The sequence below is a fragment of the Phalaenopsis equestris genome, unplaced genomic scaffold (assembly GCF_001263595.1).
Source record: "Phalaenopsis equestris unplaced genomic scaffold, ASM126359v1 Scaffold000002, whole genome shotgun sequence".
Taxonomy (NCBI): Eukaryota; Viridiplantae; Streptophyta; class Magnoliopsida; order Asparagales; family Orchidaceae; genus Phalaenopsis; species Phalaenopsis equestris.
The window spans coordinates 68,023,664-68,028,594 of NW_018164444.1; the positions used below are offsets into that span (position 1 = coordinate 68,023,664).

The following is a 4,931-nucleotide window of genomic DNA, read 5'->3' on the forward strand; positions in this document are numbered from 1 at the left end:
CAACGCCAAAGAAATTTTCACATCCGTTTTCACTTTCCCACTGCTCGTAGAGCATCGTCAATTTGGCTCCGGCGTTCTGACCAGAGTTTACCTCCGGGTCCCCGATCAGGTTTTCCATTCACAAGAAAAAAAGAGATTCCAGCTTCTGACGAGAAGCATTGGACAGGTTCAGCTGGTATGCAATTCTGTTTTGAAAATCCAAGCGGCCCCTCTTATTCCCAAAGGAAGATAGAAAATGCCCGAGCTTTGACTTGACTTCTGAAGGCGTTGGAGAAGTGTTCCCCGCGGACCCAGCGCCAGTTGGATGGGGGCCCGCCCTTCGAGGCTACTTGGGAAGGCCCCGGCTCAGCAAGCCCCGCGCTCTCGGGACCCGGCTGCCCGGGGTGGGATGACGAAAAGAGTGTTCTTCGTTTTGACAAAGGGCCGAGGATGACGCCTCTCCCGGGTCTTCTCCGCCATAAGCGGATTCAATAATCCAGGAAGCCCAAGCCCCCATCTTGAGATTGAGGGTAGAGAGGAGGACGGCGTTCCAGCGGCCTCGAAGCCCGCGCATTCAGCTATGGTGAGAGGGCCGGACCATGGCAAAACAATACCAATCAAAATCGAAATGGTCCAAACCCTATCGATAGTTTTCTGAGAATTCAATAAAGAACGAATCAAGATCCATGATACGACAACCAAAATCAGACTGAGGACGTACAGAATATCGCGATTGAGATCCAAAAACCTGTCCAGAAAAGAGAAAAGGAGAGGAGAGTGAGTCAAGCCTGGACTTTCAGGTCTGATTGTTCGATGTGTTAAGCATCTCAAGATTCTTGAATCTGAGGTACTCGAAGAAGAAGAAAAAAGAGGCTCTTCAAATATGACGAAGAGAATATTCAAATATGATCCGTATTGAGTATGATGTCTTCTTTTTCTTCTTGTCTATCTTGCTTGATAAGGCTGAATCCTCCTCGTACATTCACGAATATTTAGATTGAGGATTCCCCTCCAGGGTTTCTATCTCCAAAAAGAGCGCTTATTCCCGCAAGAAAGAGCCTATTCATGTGCAGCCATTCAGTAGAATCCGATCCGGCCGGTGCAGTGCTGAAGAAACTTTCGATGTCGTGCCAGTGATAGCCTACTGCTGAATCATAGCCTAACCTATGGGGGCCTGGGAGGTCTAACTAGATCTATTTGGGAGATCTGGGCTAATAGTAAGAATTCTTTCTTTTCTATATAGAAAATGCCTTTTTCCAATAGACCTATATGAAGTAGGCTTTATCCTCGGGCAAATAAAGAAGCAATACAATAAGCAATCTCACTTTGATTCCATGGGAGTTCTCGTAAGCCAATGTCCTGTCCCTTTAGAATGAATCTCCGGCAGTTTACTTCGAGATCTTTCTATGCTATGTGAATTCCTTTTCAGCTTCAAGTTCCCCTCGATGGTGGTCCGAGATATAGGTCTTTCGCGATCTCCCGCTGTCAAGATCTTCAAGGGCTAAGGGCCTTATTCAGAGTAATAGGAATGATGAGCTAACGTGGATAACGGTTCCTGAGACTAGTTCTACCCTAGGGGTAGGTTGAATATGGAGGGGGGGTATGTGTGGATTAGAATGGCAATTTCTTTCTTTTCTGCCAGCGATCTTGGATTCCTTCTCTTCCTTCGCTTTTTTTTTTTCATTTGAGTTTCCAGCCGTGGATCCAGTTGAAATAGGAAAGAAAAAGCACGCCTGGGTTAAGCCCCTTCAGAGTCAGGCCAGTCGTAATAGAATACCTTCTACCGGAAAGAGGGAGTTCCTGAAATCGAGTTGAGGAGGAGTACTTTCTAGGTTGTAGCAGTCTCAATTGTCAGAATAAGGGTAGGCCTATACAGTCTCTCTTGTCCCGGAGGAGTGTCCTTCCATGTTCGGTTTCGACAAAATCTTTTCCATCATGTTCAAGTGCTTATGCCTGCGATCCAGTTCCAGTAGTCTATTATGCCTAAAAGGAGTAGATGGAGTATCTATACAGAAGCGGTAAGAGTCTTGAACAACCCTTTGAAGGCGGAAAAGGCGTGCCAGGTATGGTAATCATGCCTGGTTTACCTCATCCGTCCGTGATCGCTATCGGTCACGATTTTTGTAGTATTAAGTGACTGGGTTCTTTTGTCTTCTTTTCAAAGATATTATCTCAATCGAGCCCCAGCCATTCTGAAACTTTTCGACGAATTGGGTTTCCTTCAAACGCGGGAACCACTTTCTTAATATCTCTTGTTAGCAGTATACCTAGAAGCATCTCTGTTGAAAACGCCAATATGGTAATGAAAGCCCTGGTGCTTCTCTTTTGCAAGAAAAGAACTATTGACCGGCGTGTGAAACATTCCCTGAAAGACTTTCTCATGGCATTCCTAGTAATTTACTACAACGTAGGTTCAACAGATTTCCAAGTAGTTTCTCTATCCGAAATGAATCTTGAATCACAAAAACGACTCTGGCTAGCAGTCTTTATTAGTCTGGCAATTCAAACACCTCTACTTCCATTTCATGTTTGGCTACCACGAGCTCATGCTGAAGCTCCACTAGCAGGAAGTGTCATTCTAGCTGGTCTAATTCTCAAACTAGCTACATACGGTTACATGCGAATTCTCATTCAATTCCTACCAGATGCTACATCAGACTTCTCTCCACTAGTTCAAACAATTGCTGTAATTACACTAATTTATGCATCACTAGCTACACTACGACAAACAGACTTGAAAGCTCTAGTAGTCAAGTATTGGTCACATGGCTGTTGTTGTTCTAGGACTCTTTAGTCAGACAATTCAAGGTATTGATGGAGCTCTACTACTCAGTCTTGCACATGGAGTTGTCAGTCCTGCACTCTTTCTCCTAGTAGGAGGTGTACTATATGATCGATACCACACACGAACTCTTCGATACTACCGAGGTATGACAGCTCAAAGCCGACGAGAATTTATGCTCCTCCTTCCACTACTTATCGTAGCTGTAATCTTCGGTATCTTCCCTAACATTGTACTTGAGACTGTTCACGTATCTACTACAACACTTCTATCTATAGAGTGAATAACTGACTTTCTTCCCCTTCCGTATAGGAATGGTTGATATTTGAACTCAATAAAATCTCATTTGAATTTGAAAAGTACTTGAGTGTAAAGGTAGCACAGCAGATTCATGTCCTGCTAGACCAGTGTTCGAATCCTGGAATGTAATCTATTATTAAGGTCTGACTTAGTCGAGTCAGATAAGTAGATTCTCTTACTCAGTCTATCTATAAAAAATTCTTGAGAGTTCTTTTAGTTTCATGGGAAAACCCTCGGTCTTCATCCGAGTGAGTAGGCGTTCGATTCGCCTAAAGATCAGAAAAGAAAAATCTGTCGACTTAGTTGAATGGTAGAATAGGGAACTTGTAATGACTTGGCACTAGTTCGATTCTAGTAGTAGGCATAGTAAGAAAGGAATATATTGCTCCTTACAGTCGCACCTTTTTCTAGAATGAAATATATATATATAGGATGTCGTCTAAAGGAAAGACATCATTTTTTGGTAATGAGAATGGTTGTTCGATTCAACCCATCCTAGTTTTCAATTTCTCAGTGAAATGAAAGGTAGTAGGATTCGAACCTACGGCCTCGATATGAAAAGTCTCGCACTCTAACCGACTGAGTTATACCTTCTGAAAAAAATGGAAGGAGAAAATTTCTTTCTATAGGTTACATCAGGACAAACCGCTATTGGTGAAGTGTAGGCGATTGCTAATTGTCTGGAAAATTCAACCATTCCTGAGGAGTTCGAATCTCCTGGTGTGCTGCTTCCTGCCACTTGGTTTGTTTTTTTTCAGATTTCAGAGTCACATTCAAGTTTCTCTATTTGAATTCTACTTTATATCTTCCTAAACCGGAAAGACACGCTTTTTTTAGTTCAAGTGGGATAATTAGAAGAACTCAACTGATTCAATCTCCTCTGAAAACATACGCTTTCATAACCGAAAGAAGAAGCGCTTCGTTACGCTATGCTACGCTTTTCCCTAGGGCTTTCAGTTCTTGTCTACAGCAGTTCAAGTACGAGAAAACTAGCGCCTCTAGCAAAGTTCCCTGTCGAGAGGGAAGGCCAGAACTGAGCTGAAAAGAGGTTTTTACATACGAAAGAAGCACTTGAGAGGACATCTTTGAACAAAAGCAGCTATAACGAAAGAATCGGTCCAGCAGCACGGATTGAAATGGAAGCAGCGGTGCGCCATAGTTGCGTAAGGAAGGGAGTTGCGCGTGACTTTCTATCGAGATTACGTCAATCAAGAGTTCAAACCGCACTAAAAGGTAGGGCATTTACCCTTGATATAGGAACTTCTGTACCAGAAACAATGGTATCTCCAATTATAGCCCGGATGTCAAATAGATCTCTTCTCACCATCCCCATAGTGTCTGATACAAATGTATGCATTTTGATTAGGGTCGTATTCTATGGTTACGATTCTACCAGATATGTTCATTCCGTCGAAAAGAGATTTGACGGTATAGACGCTTATGACCTCCCCCTCTTCTTTCCGGCTCATCACCAAACAGGTCAAAGGGACTCCGCGGTAAATAGCCCATACCTCTAAAGGTTCTTTCTGAGTGGAACTGTGAATCGCCCGATTGAATGCAAACTGGAGAGATGGCAAACTCTCATCCCAAGTTTGTGGATGCTTGGAATTCTAGCCCCGAAGAAGATGTACCATCACCATCGTCTATAATATTTTAGGCAATAAGAAATTTGTCCAAACATGCTGAAAAAACAACTTGGCTGCTTCCTCACCTGTGACTTTTTTCAATTTCAACCAGGCACACCATCTTGCTGAAACGGTCAACCACCACAAACAGGTAGTCATGTCCATGCTTTGACTGCTGTAATCCCCTAGGAAGTCCATCCAAAGACTCTCCCAAGGGCTGCTGGGCACTGGTAGCGGCGTTGATA

The 4,931-nt window shown here is 43.4% G+C and overlaps 1 non-coding gene across 1 annotated transcript; it reads right to left on the bottom strand.

Annotated features, from left to right (window-relative positions):
- Window positions 1-3,581: 3,581 nt before the first annotated feature.
- TRNAK-UUU lies at window positions 3,582-3,655 on the bottom strand. Its single transcript has one exon. It is a non-coding gene; the product is annotated as a tRNA-Lys (tRNA).
- Window positions 3,656-4,931: the final 1,276 nt, after the last annotated feature.